General features: G+C 39.7%; 1 protein-coding gene across 10 annotated transcripts in view; it reads left to right on the top strand.

The window, feature by feature from the left end:
• The window catches only part of NCKAP5 (NCK associated protein 5), a 1,340,286-nt gene that overhangs the window by 1,231,343 nt on the left and 89,340 nt on the right, over positions 1–19,603 (top strand). The gene's annotated exons all lie outside the window — the stretch shown is intronic.

Below are 19,603 nucleotides of genomic sequence, written 5' to 3'. Positions count from 1 at the left end.
TCTTTGGCTTGTCACCTATTTCTTACAATTATGTGTAACCCCAAAAGGAAAGAGCTTGAGTTCCCAACAGAAAGGGACTTGCCGACTTGTCTTCAGCAGCCAGGAGGTACCCGGTGATGGAGGAGCTGTCACTGAATGTGATCCTTGTCAGGAAATGGAAGAGGTGATAACTTTAATAGCTCCGGCCACCTTGGGCACTGGCAGAATTAGTTGTTCCTCAGGCTCTAAGAATAGCTGTAAATGTGAGTGTGTGGATTATTCAGCTTGATGCAAGACACCAGGGCATGAGGAATCATTTCTCCGAATCACACTGGGGTGTAGTAGATAGTATTGAGTACCATGTTACGGGACGTGACAGCCCCAGCAGATTTCCGGTTTCTGGTATCATCAGTATCCACTGCTCCTGCCCTTTCCTTAGAGTATCCTCAGCTGCCAACCCTCAGCACTCGCCACTCATAGCACCACGCCGGTGAGCTTTGATGCTGACACTTCCCCGTACCCAGCAGTCTCCTGCAAACTATAATTTACAGTTTGTCTCCAGGAATTGTTGTACCCCCATGGTTTAATGAGACTGGCATGCCATTATTATCCTCTTCGTTTGTAATTGGGAATACAAAAGTCTTAAAAAGCGGAACGAGTATCATCTGAATAAGATTATTATTCTCAAAAGACGTCTTTTATTATAGTTGTCAATGTAAAAGGCTTAAATTGGTATCAGTTCTGCGTAGTTAACTAATATGCAAGTCAAGTATCATTTAACAGCCTTCAAACCTGTCACTATATAAAGCCTCGCTGAGTCATCATTTTTCCATAATAGGTTTTCTTGTACCTGTGAAATAATGTATATAAAGCTGGGGGCTAAGTTTTTCAACAGAACCACAATTAGCTAAGTATTAGACTAGCAATCCTTTAGATCCACACTATACAATACTGTAGCCTCTAGCCACGTGTGGCCATTTGAATTTAAATGTAATGAAATTAAATAAAATTAAAATTGAATTCCTCAGTTACACTAGCCACATTTGAAGTACATCCCTGTTTTGGTGGCTATCATTCAATTCTGCTTGGTTTCTTCCTCCCATTACTCAACTGACCTTTTATCCTATTTCCAGGAATTTCCAATCACCCTGTCTCCACTTAGGGAGATAAGTGACTTTCAGGAATTATTTTTTTAATCTATAGATTTTATTCAAATTTTACCAATTGTCCCACTAATATCCTTTTTTAATGCAATCTTACTGAGATATATTCCCACACCATATGATCCATCCAAAGTTTACAGTGGCTCATAGTATCATCATATAGTTGTGCATTCAACACCATAATCAATTTTAAAACATTTTCATTACTGCAAAATAAAAATAAAAATAAAAAAGAACATCCAAAACATCCCATACCCCTTATCCCCCCATATCATATTTCTGTCTTTATTTTATTACTAATCTGCCCATATACTGTATAAAGGGAGTGTCAGTTACAAGGTTTTCATAATCACATGGTCACACAATAAAAACTGTGTAGTTATACAATCATCAAGGATTACAGTTCAACAGTTTCAGGTATTTCCTTCAAGCTATTCTAATACACTAGAAACTAAAAATAAATACCTGTATACTGCATAAGAATAACTTCCAGAATGATCTCTTAACTCTATTTGAAATCTCTTAGCCACTGAATCTTTATTTTGTTTCATTTGTTTTCCACCTTTTGGTCAAGAAGGCATTCTCAATCCCATGATGCCAAGGCCAGGCTCATCCCTGGGAGTCATGTCCCATGTAGAAGGTAGGGTAGTGAGTTTATTTGCAGAATTGGCTGAGAGAGAGAAGCCACATCTGAGCAACAAAAGAGGTTCTCTGGGGTTGACTCGTAGGCATAATTATAAGTAGGCTTAGCTTCTCCTCTGCAGAAATAAGTTTCATAGGGGCAAGCCCCAAGATCAGGGGCTTGGCCTATTAAACTGGGAGTAGGGAATTATTTTTGTGGCTTATTATTGGCTGATGTTTTTATTATGAGAGACTGTTATTTGAATTCTTTCTGATTGCTGAACCCTATAACATAATTAGTATAATACATAGGGTGAATCTATGTAGTTAAATAGCAGGAAAAAAACGATTGGAAGTATAGTGGTTGTGATCATTTGTGTTAATATGTCTATTGGGCTAGGCTAGTCATTTGCTTACTACTTATTAAAATGGAAGTCTAATATTTATTAGGGAAGTTTTAAAGAAACAGTCGAATTATTTTACTTCATGAATCTTGAATTTCAATATAAAGCAGGTTTAGTTACAGACAACTAACTAATCAATTCCTAAGATTTTAATTAAACCAACATGATTATCCTGAACCACAGAAATGCAATCATTTGGATTCCCAAATTTCCAGATCTTTCTTCTCTGCCAAAAATATTAGCTAATCTTTGGTTAAAAGAAGACCTTATTTAAATTTGCTCAGTTGCTGTTATTTGAAATATTCTATGGTTATAAAATACAGTGAGAATATGTGATAACAGTTTAGACAAAATGAAGAACATTGAGACTTTCAGGGTGCTAAAAAATACATTCTCAGTCATTCTTGTGGAATAAATAACCACGTAGCTTAGTTGAATCTCCTTCACTCTTGCCCGGACCAGTAGGCTGAAGTGGACAAACTTTTTAAAGAGTCCGTGGTTGATCCTGTTTATTGCCTAACTCAGGAATCACCTTTTCCCTGCTACCTCATGCAATAGAGGCTGAAAAGCAACATACTTTCCCAGAATCTTTTGCAGTTCTGATTGGGTGTATGATCCAGTTCTCACCAATGGATCTATGGAGGTATGGCCTTGCTCTTCCTTATACGTTTTGCCTCAGATGTGGATGGGATGCTGAAGTGATGGCAGTCATTTTTCAACCAGAGTCAAAAAGCCAGATTCTCAGTGAAGGTCAGCATGCAGCAGCTTCTTCACCAAGCATGGCCTGAGGCAAAAAAATATGTGGCTGTGGTCATTTCCTAGTTCAGGAGAGAAAGGAAAGGTCCAACTGCCTCAATTGTGTAGAGAGCAAGAACCAGGAACTGGACGCTTATCTCATCTGAATGGAAGGAACTCTGGAAACTACCTTATTGCATAAATGCCCTAATAAAATATGGTCAACAGTTGTTATCCATATGTCCATTATTCAGTTCGAATTTTCTAGTCCACAATTATTTTTAACCTGGAACTGGCTTTGATTCAGATGGGAGTATGGTGGTTTAAACAAGAATAGGAATTTCTTGTGGGCTCCCATGAAAAGTTCGGAAGGAAGTGGTCCAGAATGGACAGAACAGTTCCCCAGTGCCAGTTTCCCCCTCTCTTTCCCTCAGCCTCATCTAGTTTCCATCCTCAAGGTCAAGTCATAGTCCAAGATGGCTGTTGAAAAACCATCCATTATGTGTGTTTTCCCACCAGGGGTGATGAAGGAGATGACTCATTTCTTCTAGGACACATCCCAGCAGTTGCCCCAACCTTTAACACATCCATTGGCAAGAACTTAGTACACATAAGATGGCAACACCTAATAGCAAGGGAAGATGGGAAACAGTTTTTATTCCAAGCAGGCAACCATATGTCCAGCAAAAAAGAATAGATTTTCTTAAGCATGGAAACAGGAAAGAAGGTGAGAATGTGTACACAGGGACAGCTACAATCTCAGCCTGCTGCTCACCACAACCAGAGTTGTCTCCCTCTAACCTCATCTGATCTGTGCAAAGGAACAAATTGTCATTGTCATTTAGGAAAATTATAGGAAATTTGGAGAGTTGTTGGGAAAGATTTAGTCAATTTCAATGATTTGTGATTAGTTTTTATTTTGCATTATCTGAGCTACCACTGTTTCCTGTTTGTGCAGTTAATCTGGAGTAACTTTTTGAGAAAATTGTTATGAACTTGGATTAGTTCGCCACCACCGTATTTATGAATAAATATATAATTGGTCACCAGCAAAGTATGTGGAGGTTAAAATCAATCTTCTGTGGCATCCAGAAGTTTCCTTTCTCTAATATTAAAGCAAATAGTCAGGAGACCAGGGCCTCTAGAACTGGAGCTGCCAATCAGTTAAATCCTTGATAATTATGTCTTATTTCAAGAGCAATACTAATGTTCCCCAGTGAGAAAATTCAAAAAAGTTTAGAAATTTAATGTAGAAGGAATGGCAATCATATTAAAAATAAAATTAAAGCATATCTCAAAAATTAACCAGACTTTCACAACCTTTTGAGCAGAAGACTATTAAATCAATACCATATTTTGAATACTGTACCAGCATATTTATGCTTAATTGTAGATAGGGACAACTATCAATGTTCCAAGCAGAATGTACATAGGAAGTTTAAACACTCTCAATAACAGCTTTGATAGCTCATAGTCTGTTGAGTGCTAACAGACTGGCACTGAACCCAAAAGTACTAAGACGATAAGGTCATGGATGAGGAATAGGATGGAGTGGTTTTAAATGATTCAGGTCCCATATTAATACTTTCCAAAATGATTTTATTGCTGCATTTCCAGACATACAAAATGACATCTCAGAGGTACTGTAGCATAGTAGCTTGAGTGAGGAAACTTTTACTGTGCCTATGCTACTTCCACCCATTTGTAACTGGAAGTGACAAGCTCCAAAGGGGAAGCTTTGCATCTTACACGGGATGCCTGAAATGTAATCTCTGCCTGTCATGAAGTTAAATTCACTACTAGTTGCTTGGAAATAGGACTGTGTGATTCCTTCTGGCCACATACTTGAAATGATAATATTATTTTCCATCCATTGAGTATCTACTATGTTCCAAACCCTGTGCTTGGAACACTTCATGTTCCTATTTTCTCATTCCTTTGTGGCTGGTGCTATTTGACCATCCATCTATTTGCTCCTTGTGAGTGCTTTCCTTTATCAGAGAGTCATGAGATGAAGCTTTGGTGGAGATTTCTGTATTTGTTATCACATTGAATCCTAGTCTGTGGCTTTCTTCCCCTCTCTTTTTTTTCACTAGAGTGACAGGGAATTACAGAGTTAGAGGGTTGAAAGTATAGCATTTTTACTCCTATAACATGTATCCCCTATAGGTTGCACCAACGAGCTAAGTTCTATTTAGCTGAACAAGCTTATATTGAGTGCCTTCTACACGTGACACCCTGTGTCAGATGCTGAGTATATAGAGGTGAAAAAGACATGGTAGCTGCACTCATTGGACTCCAGTCTAGTATAGGAGATAGAAAAGGAAATGCATAATCCTAATACAGTGTGATTGCTAATAAGATAAATATGTGTCCTGTATATGTTTGAGGGGAACAAAACAGGTAAATCCCAGCTTTGTGGCGCTGGGAATGCTGGTTTTAGTTTGTAAGGTGAAGATAGTGGTGAGAGAGTCAGACTGAATTTAAGAGCATTTACCATTTGACTGGTGGTTCCCAAACTTTGCTACACATCAGAGTCACATGGGGAGCCTCTAAAAATTCTGCTGTAGGGTCATATCCCATATCAATTAAATCACAGTGTCAAGGGATAGGAGCCAGGCATTGGTAAATTTTAAAGCTCTCCAGGTGCTTCCAGTATTCAGAAGTTTGGTAACTACTATCCTAAAGGGTAGGATTTCATCAGCAAAGATGAGACAGTGTCCTTCAAGTCCAAGGAGGCTGTGAGAAAAAGTCGACAGATAAGGAGTGTGGTGCATTATGGGAGAAAGGCATCAACCAGAGACCAGCTTGGCTATAGAGTAGAGGGTAGATTTAAAGGATTAGGTACAGACAGAGTTGGTTTGGTAGGATGGGACCAGTTGGAGGAAACCTTGAAAGCCAAGCTTAGATGTTTGAAATTTATCCTCCAGGCTAGGAGATTTTTAAAGAAGGCCACCACGATAAGAAATAGTCATTAGATCACTAGGATGCTCACATTTAGAATTTTAAAATAAAATACATCTTCATTTACTCTTACTTTACCTTGGGCCAACCAAATACACTGGTCACTTTCATCTTCATGAAATACTTTTTCCTCATCAGTGGTATGCGGTGATAAATAGGGTCATGTATTGATATAAAAGGGTAAACAACTCTTAGTTTAGCAGGTTAGCTATGACAAAGACCACACATTGGCTTAAACAACAGGAATGTAGAATCTCACAACTTTGGAGACCAGAAGTCCAACATCAAGGTACTGGCAGGGCTTGCTTTCTCCTAGAGTCTGTAGCCTTCTGCAACCATCCATCACACAGCAACCTCTCTCTTGTTGTGTCTGCTCCTCTGGTTTCCACTGACTTCTTGCTTCTTCTTCTGTGTCCAGTTTCCCTTGCTTGGAAGGACTTCAGCCATATGGATTAAGAGCCACCCTGATTCAATTTGGCTTCATCCAAATGAGTCCACACCTTAAACGAAATAACATCTTTAAAGATCCTGTTTACAAATGGGTTCACACCCATGGGACCAGGGGTAGGACTTGAACATGTCTTTTGTGGACTACAAGATTCAATCCTCAACAACATCCAAGATTGTTAAAGACACTGCAAATATGAATTATATTGGGCTCCCTGTCCTAAAAGATCTCTCCTGCCCACCAAAGAGTCTGTCTGAATTTCCCACCCGTTGTTACCTTCTTTGGGTGAAGACACTAAAGGTCTTGTTATAACACAGATAGTCTCTGGAAGGAACGCACATTAAGTGTCACTGACAGTTACCACCTTAGTAAGCAGTGCATTTCTCAGGTTAGCACCTGCAGGACCCTGAAGAAATTAGCCATGGGGCTGGTACATTTTCCTTACAAGGAACCAAGGAGCACAGAAGGAAGGTTTTAACATTTGGGAAAGCAAGGGTGGTATGGAAGCGTGACAGATGGGGGAGCTGTGCTGCCAGGCTCAGAGGCAGGCATGAAGCCCTAGGGGTACAATGACTTCACCCAGGTGCCAGAAGGGGAAAGGGCCTACAAAAGCTAAGATCTGGGATACTTTAAATAAGTTTTGCCTTTTTTCCACATTTTCCCAAGAACTAGTGCCATCAGATACAAGGTTGGGGAATCTGTAAGAGCTGTACAGAGACCCGTTTTAGTACAGTTCCCCCAGTTTCCCAAAAGGCAGTTATTTCACTTAAAGTAAGTATAAGAATGTGTGTGACTTACGATATAGTAAGGAATAGGTAGGAGTCAAAATAAAACAGCAGAGTGTCTCAGCCCCCAAAACTGCCCAGTGCAATGGGAAATTCTGAAAGGAAATAAAATAATGACATATACTAAAATCTACTATTGATTAATAACTTTATATATGCTGGGTACTGGTCTGGGTGACTTACTAACATTGCCTTGTTTTAGCCTCACACCAACGCCGCAAGTTAGGTACTGTGGTTAACATTTTACAGATGAAGAAATGGATGTTTTGAAAGGTTTTGTACCTTACTTAGCAGCATGGCTTGTGTGGTAGAGACAGTGTCCAAACCCAGATTAGCCCAAAGCTATGAAATAAAGTTAAATAAACCTTCAAGAATTCTAAATGACGAGTAGATATTGTTGGTCACATTTCAGGCCCCAGAAACCAAGGATCGCCTTAGTAGATTGGCCAAGAGTTACAAACTCAAATAAACCCTGGGTCAATCAGTGTGATATGCTGGGCTTTAAGTATGCATTGCATATGTGCTTATGAGTGATGTGGATTTTGAGGAATGGAGAGAACATGACCCATCCTAGGGAGGCAGCTACTTCTCAATTCCATTTGTCACCCTATGTGACCATGTCTTTCCATTTTTCAAGGGAAGACAGATAGCTGGACTTCCATGGGAAAAAAAATGATTTTTTAAAAAACATGGACTCAATTTTTTAAAAAGACATCTCCAGGGACTTCCTTTCCTGGAAATTTTTCATATTAGAGGTTCAAAATCCCTGCACAGACTGTCACACCTAAAAGTACAGGATTCATTAAAAAAATTGCATATATTCTTAAATGCCTGGCTGAGCTCCAGGCAAAGATTTCCTCAGAGACTGTTTCCTTAGGAACAGCAGGAACACTTGAATCCATAAGGGTGAGAGAGTGATACAGCCAGCATCGGCGCTGGCTGATACAGCGCTAAGTTGCTGGTGAACTGGAGTTAAGGTAACCAACTCTCCTAGTTTGCCGAGGACTTTCTCAGTTTTAGCACCTGAAGTCTTATGTCCCAGGAAACCCTTCAAACCTAGACAAACTGGGACAATTTGTCACCCTACGTGTAGCCTGCTTTTAAGGAACTAAACTGTTACCAGAAATGAAAGCCTGAGGCTTGAGCAGCTTGGAATGCTCGAAGACATTCCTTCCTGCTCAGCACGAAGCTGGACACCAAAGGGCCAAAATCACAAACCCACGCCACAGAGGGAGACTGCGGGAATAAGTATCTGACTCAGTCTCAACTCAGACTTAACTGTAGCCAGAAGAAAAAAAAGAAAAAGAAAAACAGAAAAAAGTCTCCTCTGAAGATTCAGAATCATTGGCTCCTACTCATGCGGATCAGGGGTCTGATTCACTCTCTTGCTTGGGTCCCCTAAATCCCCCAACTTGAAATTTTAGAAGAGTTCCAGTTGTGCTTTTAAATACTCCAGAGAAGAAACTTGGGAGAGAATAGATGAAACAAGAATGGTAAATATTAATTTTTTAAGCTGGACTACGGGTTATAGGGAAGCATTACCCTGCTTTTCTACTTTTGAGTATATTTGAAATTTACCACAATGACGTTTTTAAAAATTTCAGACTCGAGTTGATGTTGTTCCTTGGAATCTAATAGAAGCCAACTTAAGCCCTCTCGTGAAGAACTCCTCTGAACTTTACATACAGATAAAGTTCCAGGGAAAATTAATTCACAATAGAAAAACATAAGGAGGAAAAACAGCTCATTAGTGAGATTCAGAAAGCATAACAAGCTATGGAATGAGGCCTGCAAAGATTTAAGAAGTAGGAATTATCCAATAAAGAATATAAAATAAAATATTTAATATACTTAAACAAAAATGGAAATGAAAGTTAAGAAAAGGACATAATAGAATTCAAAAAAGTGGGTTAAATTGCATTTATTACAGCTGAAGAGAGAATTACTGAACTAGAACACAGAACTGAAAAATTACACAAAATCTGTCTCAGAGAAATGAGATGGTTAATATAAAAGAGAAGTTAAGACACATCAAGGAAGAGGTGAGAAAATCCACACTATCTAATTGTAGCTTGAGAAGTATAAAATAAAATGAGCAGTGTGCATATGATATTAAGAGTTAATGGCTGCAAATTTTGCAGAACTGAAGAAGGTTATCAATGCCCAGATTCAGGAAGTAAAATTAAATCCCAGGCAAGATAAGTAAAAAGAAATCTACGCTTAGGTACTTCTTGGTGAAAATGTAGAATACCAAAAATAAATATATTAGAAGAAATTAATGAGAAAATGCAGATTACCTAGTAAGTAATGACATTTAGGGAGACTGAACTTCTCTACAGTGACAGCCAGAAGACTATGAAATTATACCTTCAATGTGCTGAGACAAAAATAGTTGTCATTCTAGAATTGAACACTCAGTGAAATGATGCTTCAAGAAGAAGAGTATACCTAGAAAAACTTAAGTTTTCTACCAGGATATCCTTAACTAAAATAACTTCTAAAGAGTGTATCAGACAGGAGAAAAATAATCGAAGGAGGAAGGTCTGAAGTGCGAGGATAACTTAATGAGAAAAGAAAGTGGTAAACTTTTTTTCTCTCTATATATAAACAAAAGTATTACCTAATATAGGTTCCTAACATATTTCAAAATATAAATAAATCCTGGACAATAATAGAACATAACTTGGATGGGGTGGTAAGAATTGCAGCATTTTAAAGTCCTTACATTATTGAAGAAGAGGATTCATATGTGAACTTTAGAGTATTTTTAAGTTATGTATGCATGTTGAAATTTCTAAGATAACCACTAAAATGGTAGAAATAGTATAGAAAATTTCCAAACTAGTAGAAAAACTAGGGGGAAAGCAGAATGGTAAGGAGGAGAAACTCAACCCAAAAGAAAACATGAAAAATAAAAAGTATTTACAGAAAAGCTGAACAAATAGAAAGCATAAAATGAACTGGCAGAAATAAATCTGAGGATATGGGAATTTGAGAAGTAGACTAAGTTCTCTAGTTAAAAGCAAAGTTTATCAAGAAGCTATTATCTGTTTATAATTGATAAACCAAAACATAAACACACACAGGAAAGTTAAAAGTAAAAGGACAGAAAAATAAACACTGCACAAATATTGGAGAAAACTGGTATTGCTGTATTAATTACAGTATATATTCTTAACAAGTGTTTATTCAGTTGAAGGTTACAGCCTATTAGTAAATCATGAAATTAGTTTGGTGAGATAAGGCCAGCATTTTTTGTTTATTTTGTTTTTATTTCTTTTTCTTAGTGAAAATATTGAAGTAAATCTGATGAAGGAAAATATATTGTAACATTTTGGTTACGTTTATGTATAGGTACACATACAGATATGTACTGGTTTATGATGAAAAATTAATTTATTACTGTGGTTAGTAGTCAAAAAGTTTGAAAGCATGGCCCTAGAAAATCCCTTAACAAATACATCAGGAGATATATACCACAGTGATCATAGTAACATTGTCATAATAGCAAAAAAATGGAAATCAGCCCAATATTCATCAGTAGTAGAAAGGATAAATAAATTTTGGAATGGTCATATTACGGAATACTATACAGCAGAGGAAATTAATGAACTGCAGCTGTATGAACCACCATAAATTAATCTCAAAAACAATGTTGATTGAAGAAAAGCAAATTGAAGTAGAATATTTAGAATATTGTTCTCTTGGTATAATAAGCAAAATTAAACAATAGCGTGGTGAAAGACTATAGAAGTAAAAACCAACAGCAAGGTAATATAAAATTCAACATTATGGTTAGCTTATGGAGGAGGTTAGTGGGGGTGGGGGAAGAGGTGATCAGAGAGGGATATGTGAGTGCTTCAAAAATATTGTTAGAGATCTTAAAGTAGGTTGTTGCTATTCTTTTATGATGATGATGGTGATGAGTATTATTTAAATATAACTTTCTTATATGTATTTACAGATACAGATATAGATATCTTTGTATTTGTAGTATATTTCACCCCCACACACACACATACACACATGCAAATCCCACATCTATGACCTGAATCAGCCTTCATATCCATGCCCCTCTTCTATGCCATGCATTTTGTGCCCCTCCCTCTGCCCATCTTCCCCCTGCCTCCCCTTTGGCCGGCTCATTAGCATCTCCAGAAGAGATATCAGCCCCCAGAAGGGAGAGAAGGACACAGCCCTGACCCCAATATAAAGTTGCTGGTCACTGGTTCTGTGTCAGAGATCCAGGTGTGGGAAAAGGAGTTTAGAGCCAGGCTTGTGAGCAACATTTAGATTTTAATCTCTTTTTGTCCCCACATCCTGCATGTTTCCAGAGATAACTCCTAGTTGACCACACTGTCCATGGATGAAGTGATGTTAAAGTCAGCAGTTCTTAGTATGCCTGAGGGGAATAAAAAAAATAGTGGCTGAAAAACACATTTCTTTAAAAAAAGAAAGAAAAGAAAGAAAAAGAAGCAGCTTTCCACATAGGAGTTTGTGGCTTTCCAGAAGTCCTCGGATCAAGCTTGGAAGGCATGGTCCCTACTGTAAGAACTCAGTCATGTCTAAGTAATGAAAAACTGCTTCAATAAGGGGAGACACACACTTAGTCCACTGGGATCCCCAATGATGTGTCCATTAAGTCTGAGATGTTTGAGTAAATACATTAGCTTGAGAGAGGTGCAGGGTGCTGGAAGGATAGATCAGGTGAGAGCTATGGCAAATTGTGGGGTGAAAATTGATTTGTGTAATGAAATACGCAACTTAGAACCGGGTGCTTGCATGAATCCATATTCAAGAGGTGTGCCAAGAGGAAACGGGAATGGATTATAATGGAAAGCATCTTACAACATGGAGCTGATCTGCGAACTCTTCAATGAGTCATAGACATGCAACCATGGCTTAATTGCTTCTAAAGAAGCATTTTTGAAAATGGTATAGGGCCTGAGAAAATAACTTATCAATGTCGGTCTTAATTCCCTTCATCAACCCATTGATAGAATTTGAGAAGAGTCATTTAGCAATCATCTTATCAGTGGAACAGTGCCTGCCCATTCATTTTACACATAGTCAGATAAAAGGACAATGTTTGCTTTATCTTTGTTTTGCCACCCTGGTGAAGCTAAAAGCTTTTCAGGAAGGGGGAAGAGCAAGCTGGGAGGTTACCAGGTGATGAAACATAGTCACAGGCCAGCTGGGAGCACTGAATCAATTTCCAATATGTTTCTTATGTAGCTAAAATCTATACTCTGGAGATGTTATTGTTTGATTATGAAGGCCAGAAGAATTTGAAGAGAGCCTTTCATGCTGCCGTGATGAACAGTCTCTGCCTGCAACTCAATTGTGTCGACTCCCAAACGGGAGGGGAAATATGGCTTAAGGTGACTTTCTCCCCTTTGAAACTCAGCCATGTGTTCTGACTTCAGAGCACACTTGGAAGGATTCCTGGGTATACAAGGACATATTTGGAGTGGGCATCAGCATCCTGCTTCCAAATGAATGCATTACATCTCCCAGCCTGCCATTTCCCCATCAACACTGACCTACTCATTCCCTGATAAATTTACATATAATTCTGCTTTAAAACTCACATTTAAATAAGTCAGTCTCTTTCCCATGGAGCTCCTAATTTTAAGAAAGTACTTCTCTTTCTATCTGGGGTTACAATTAGATCTGATTTTTAAAAGAGGAAAGTGTTAAGGAGGAAGAAGTAGTACTGTACTAAGGAACGGAGGTGAGGGAAAGTTTGGAAGTCCAGTTTGGGATTTTGTTGCTTAGTAAAAAATGTTTCACCTCTCTGTCTGCTTTCCTCAACCATAAGGTTAAAGACTTGTCCAGGGTACCCTGTAATGTTTTTTCTAGCCCATACCTCCGTGAGTTATTGAAAGAGTGGATCTACTACCTTAACTTCAAAATATCTATCCATCTCAAGTCCCCCCTTGCCGTGATTTTATGAGAAGACAGTGGTTTCAAGCATGGGATCTGACGACACCAGAGAACTTACAAAGCTGTTCCAATGGTCTGGGCAGGACTTAGAGCTTGTTCATCACAGTAGCATCGCTGCCATGTATTTGCCTAGTGTTTTGCATTTTTAAGAGTACCTCATTGATTTCCTCAACAGAGTCCCATGGCGCGGGCTCTGCAGTCACGTAGGCCAAGTCTCCAGTTGTGCTTTGCCACCTAAGACGTTCTGTGACCTTAAGCAAGTTGCTGAACCTCTCTAAGTTACCATTCCCTTATCTGCCAAATGGAGATAACAGTAATACCCATCTAGACATATCATTGAATGCGTTAAATGAATTTTTACATGTGAGTGCTTGCACCCTGCCAAGTACTTGCAAGAGCTCAATTGTTGGCCATCTCTGTTGTTGTAATTACTATTATCAGGAAGCATATGGAGAAAGAATAGGCATCTGCGGATATCATCTATGATGGTTAGGTTCATGTGTCAACTTGGCCAGGTGATGGTACCCAGGTAACTCGTCAAGCAAGCACTGGCCTAACCGTTACTGCAGAGACATTTGTGGCTGCTTAATAAACCAGAAGGCTGGTTTGTTAAATCATCAGTCAGTTGGCTGCAGCTGTGACTGATGATGTCAATAAAGGGCGTGTCTTCCACAATGAGAGAACACAGTTAGCCAGAGTTAATCCGATCAGTTGAAGACTTTTAAGGGAGAAGAGAGAGAGCCTTCATTTTTTCTTCGGCTGACCAGCGAAGCGATTACTGAGGAATTCATTGAACATCTTCATTGGAGTTGCCAGTTTGCTGCCTGCCCTACGGAATTTGGACTCGTGCATACCCACAGTTGCGTGAGACACTTTTATAAATCTTATATTTATAGATATCTCTCGTTGATTCTGTTTCCCTAGAGAACCTAACTAATACATCATCTTTCTGAAAAATGAGGGAAGTGAGGTGCAGTGAGTTTCTACACCTTGCCCATAATTCACCATGAGGTGGTGACAAGATTCCTATTGACGACTAAAATGCCTTATCAATGGATGGACTTGGCCTTAGCAGTTTCCGTCCATAGGTCTCACTCATGGGGGACAGGCTAAGACAGCCTTGTGTTTCTCCAGCCAGTTCTCAAGTAGAGAACCCTCCCCCACCACCTACTACAAATGGCCTGAACCACAACTGCCAGTCATAGGCAGGGTCTCACCTGGAACTGATATCCACCCACTGCCTTCCATCTCTTGCTCCTAACTGTCCTCCTGCACTAGGTTATACCCACCTGATAAGTTCCAGTCAGTAAAGGGCTAAAGGGAAAAACCTATAACTTCTCCACAGGTAGGAGTGTATCTGTTTCATTTCCTGGTGCTCAAACCTCTAGGCATAGTCATAAACCAAGTTCAGTTTAGTTACTAAATATTTATTAAGCTTTGACTCCATTCTGGGTATTGTGCCAGACCCTAGGGTTATGAAAATGGAGAATACATGGTCTCTGGATGTAATGAGCTTGTCTGATCTGATTTGGAACCAGAATCCTTATTTACATCTTTTTCTAAACTTTACTTGGAGACTGAATCACTCTAAAAATTTTGCCTCAATACTGGACTCTGCAAGAAGGTCAATTTTCCTGGCCTGTTTCTTAAAAATTTCTTTGGACATTACCCCCCAAAAAACTTGACTATAGGCAATCTTATTATTATAAGTAATCAAGAACTTATATGCTGTAATAATACCTGAATTATATGAACTTATCCTTCTTTTCATGCTGGCAAAGACAGATAATTTCTTTAAAACAGATGGCCCACAGAGCCATTGTTTAAATGTCAATTCTACTGCTGTTTATTGCCCTACTTCTTCAGGGAGGTATTTGCGTATTGGCTTCCTGTGGGCGCTTAGTCTGCAATGCAGAGGAGTTGGGAAGCTGACCTAGAATTACTTCCCAATAAAACCACTTAGATATTGCAATAACGTATGGTAGTAACAGATGATATAACCTTAACTTTATTTTTGATGACTATTAAACCCACAAGTGTTCTTATTTATTCTTAGTTTTAACATGTTTTATTCCAGTTAATTATTTCCCATGTTCTTGAGGAATTTAATGACCTCTGGCAAGGATTCAAGGCCAAGTAAGTTATCAAGGGGTGTAGTTTGGACGGTTAGGAGAAGCAACACAGGGAAGGGAAGCCAGCCAATAAAAGATGCCTGTCCCGGTAGCCACCACCAGGACTGGCTGTGTCATTTGCAGGGGCCAGTGACAAAGATAGGAAAGTTGTTACATTTTAAGAATGTCAAGATGGGGACCACGCAGGGCACAGGCACTTCCTGCTGGCCTTGGCTTCTACTCTGGATAACAGAAGCTTCACCTGAAGGGAAACATTGAGGTAGAAAACACATGTCCCAGAGCTTTCCCACCTGAATGGTGAGAGAGCTGGGTATTCTCACCAACTCCCATCACTGATTAGTCGAGGACTGCTTCTGGGGCTGTTACCTCAGGCAAATAGCTGCCATTACTGCAATACTGGACTCTGCAAGAAGTTCAGCAAGAGCACACGCAAGTGGTAAGACCCCAGGGAGGTAGACATGCCCCCAACAGTGTCTAGCACACTATCCAAAACCCAAGAACTGCCCTGGAGTCCAGAACCAGTGTCAAGTCTCTTGAAAAGTGAGCTACCTTTTTGAGGGAGTACCTGCTGATGTTTGCCCTTTAAATATCACACACACACACACACACACACACACACACACACACACACACACACACACACACACACACACCAATCCTTTGATTTCTGCCTGCTTCTTAGCCACCTGCTTAATCAAACAGGATATTCACCATTTTCAACAGGTAGAAGTTCCACCAGACACTGAAGAAACCAACAAACTGCAGTCCTGAGTTCTTAAAATGCAGGCACATTGGTATTCTGAATATTGTGATTAGCGACCCTAGACAAACTCATTTGCCCCCCATGAATCTTGTTTGCCTCATCTGGGAAGCGGTCTTAGAATTCTCAGTCTCTTTCCACAAGTCTTGAGAAATCTATACTCAGAAAAATTGGCAGAAAGTTTTAAAGCAATAATTTCATTTGTAAGTAATAGCAACATTCAATAAATCTAGGGGTGGGGTGGATACGAGCAGGGTGTCTTCCTTTGGGTTCATATTAAATAGACATCTCGCATCATGTGCTTATAAAGGAGGTGTAAGAATTGTGTTTGGATTAGGAGATATCTCCCTTCCCCCAGTTTGTTTTTTAATCATTGCTGTTTCCTGCAAACACCAGCTCCTTATTACATATAATTAGATTTTAACAGGATTAGAATTTCAGCTAGTTAGAGGAAGTGAACTACTGTCATCTGTCCAAGTGACTAAAGATTTCTGTTTGCTTCATCCAGACCAAGGAAAACTGAGATGAAAAACACATCATCCTATAAAGCAGGCAGGAAGCAGGGAGAGATCTTCAGATGGCAGCATTCAAATATCAGAGCCCCCACCAACACTATTTCTGTAAAGGAGGAGGCAGCTCTATGAAAACCCGTTATGAAAAGCTTTTCAGTTTAGCTCTCCAGTTTTATGCAAGCAAGTAAAGCTAGACATTTAAATCTAAACTAGATCTGAATTCAAACCTCATTTCTATATTTGTAAGACCTGAACTTCCTCACGGATGTGCCTCTGCACACGAGCCGCCCTCACCCCAAGGGCCAAAGATGCCGGAGGCCTGGGCATGAGGGAAGGGCCCCAGGCCACTGGAAATCTGCACGCCCGCACACTGCATATTTATTCATTACACAATAATGACTCCCTGTTAGCAAGAGTTTGTGTTTTAGAGCTGAGCTCCTCTGAGGGCAAAAATGATGACTTCAGGCGTGCATGAGCTGCTCCTGCTGAAATCAGTGGGAGTTGCTTTTTGCAAGAATAATTGCACTAACTGGGCAGAATCATGAATAGCAATTAGTGCACTGTGCAGTTTGTATGTTGCCCAACTCTGGAAGAAGATGGGGCTGCCATGGAACCCAGCTTCAATGACCATCTTGCCCTCTAACCAGCATGTCCACGAATCCACAATGTCTGGGGTGTGGTTCTGAATTCACATCGGGATTCCCATGTATGTATATATTACCTATATAGGATGGTTACAAGGAAACTTTTAGACAGAAGGCCGATCCAATGTGCACAGAGTAAGAAATCTCCATTGTTTATCAACAGCTACGTGAGAAAGTGACACCTTAGAGTCCCATGCACATGCTGGCCTCAGCTTTGTTTACTGCACAGGGATCCCAGAACCCAGACAGACTCTACATCCAGCCTCTGAACCCTGCCAAGTTGAGTGAATGATCTCAGGATGATGGAGGCCTTGGGATAGGAGCAGGCAGAGGCTCTGGGGCACGTGCTTTGCTTCACAACAAACCAAACCCATTAGTGAATTTGTATTTACAAGGATAATAAACTCCATTTCCAGAGTGGAGTTTTACAGACATATGGAATAGGAGCTAAGATGAATTCTTCAAAAACAGATGGACTGAGCTGTGTCGTTCAGAGAGAAGTTTCTCTTTCCCCTGCACACTTAAGCAGATTTAGCTGTCACACACCTTGGAAGCTCTGGCCTCTTTCATTCTGCAGCAATCCTTGGTGTCCCCACAGAGAGACCTACTCAGCCTGTGTCTCTTATTTCAGCCTCTGTCTCAATTTTCCTCTTTCTGCTCCATCCTTGACTCTTTCCCAGTCTGCTGGGTTGCTTCTCCAACTGTCCTGTGACTCACTTTTACTTGCCAAAGACATTTTCAGATTTTTTATCCCAATGTTCTATTAGTTGCTTTGGCTTTCTCCTTCATCCCACTTTTGGCAATGCTGATCATTTTAGTTTCCCTTTCTACATCTCCAGTAAGTCTCTGTTCACCAACAAAATCTCCAAGCTCAGTGCTAGACATTTCCAATATGGTCTCCAACATCAGGACTTTGTTCAGTTTCCCCAGCTCCTCCACTTGCTCTTCACCATTACTCTCCTCCTGTGCTCTTTTCCCCATGCTCTAACCTGGCTCCTTATTTTAGGGGCCCCCAACCATTATTGCACTTACAATTTTCCATACTTGAAAAAACGAGAGTCCTCTTTGATGCCTCTTTCATCCCTCTTTTCTTTTCTCTATGAATACACATTTTCTAAAGAATTGATAGCACATTCAATATCATTCAACCTACTATATAAAGTTACTCTGTTGGAAGGCTAAGTTATGACAGTTGCCTTTGATGCCACCAACACATATTCTTGACGTCTTTTGAATTTTTATATATTGGCCTTGGGCCACAGTTGTAGCTTCTCATCAGGTTTTATGTCTGGTCTTGTTTACTTTTCCTGGGCACCAAAGAAAGGCCAAAAATATTTAAGAGTCAAGCCTAAACTGCAGGCAGATGTGCTGAGCTAATTCCTGAGCCTGCACATCTTTCATATGACTTCCCTAACTTTTAAGAGTCAGAATAATGTAGTGGAAACAGGATTGAACCTGGAACCAATAAACCTACACTTCAGTTACAATTTTGCATCTTCCTATTGAGCACATTGCTGCCTCTGTTTTCTCATTTGTAAACTGCATATGCTTTCTCCAACTTGGTGCAAGGTTGTTGGGAGAATAAAAGGTGGTGAAATTCAAGGCAGCATATCTTAAATGCAAAATGGGCCCAAGTACAAAGGACTCCTTTACTCCTGGGGCTCAGCTGGGTTCCTGCAGTCATGATTGTCTGCTGAGTAGTTCGCTATTTCCATTCCTCCTGGAACCCTAGTTGAAACTGCCCTGTAGAGCAGATATTTGAAGTTTTTTTCCATGACATTTCTCTTATACATCTTTTAAGGAAAGAAATGCATCTTTATGATGCTCTTGCTTTAAAAGCCCATAGACCAGGACCTTCTTATTTGATTTCTTATGGAGAATGAATATGGGTGGTCAGAGCTAAGGTTTAATAGAAGATTGATGGTAGCTGGAAAGAACAGTGTGGAAAGAATCTGGAAAGAATAACATGAGGTTATTTCAGAAAGTGAGATTGAGAAGGAAGAAGAGAAGAAAATCTACTTCATAGCAAAGAGGTTTTAAGGTACATCAGACTATATATTTTAAATGATCGCTGCAGGACCTCATTAGAAAGGAAATGCTGGAAACAGCCCCTGGATTTGGTTATAAATGGTTCACTAGAGTCCATAATGGAATGGTGATTGAGTTAGAAAGAAATCATGATGAAGACCAGAGGAGGGAATGTAGAAGATGAGTATATTCTCAGCCACATCTTGCAATTTGGTGTAAAGAGGGGGAGTGGGGTAAGAGTCTAGTCATCGTAAAGTAGTGGAAAGTGGTTTGGACCTGACTTGCAGCCCTGGCTGCTGCATTTCTACTCATATCCTTGTGTTCATGTTCTCTGTGCATGTGTTTCCTCGTCTGTGAAATGGACAGAGTTATTAAGACACAGGGTTGCTGTAAAATCCAACTGAAATAATGACTAAGAAAGTAGGTAGCTTCCCAATGTGACGGTTGACTTCCCAATGTTCATTTCCACTCCAGGATCAAAT

Source organism: Choloepus didactylus, chromosome 9 (genome assembly GCF_015220235.1).
Source record: "Choloepus didactylus isolate mChoDid1 chromosome 9, mChoDid1.pri, whole genome shotgun sequence".
NCBI lineage: Eukaryota > Metazoa > Chordata > Mammalia > Pilosa > Megalonychidae > Choloepus > Choloepus didactylus.
This window is presented reverse-complemented; position numbering and strand designations above follow the sequence as displayed.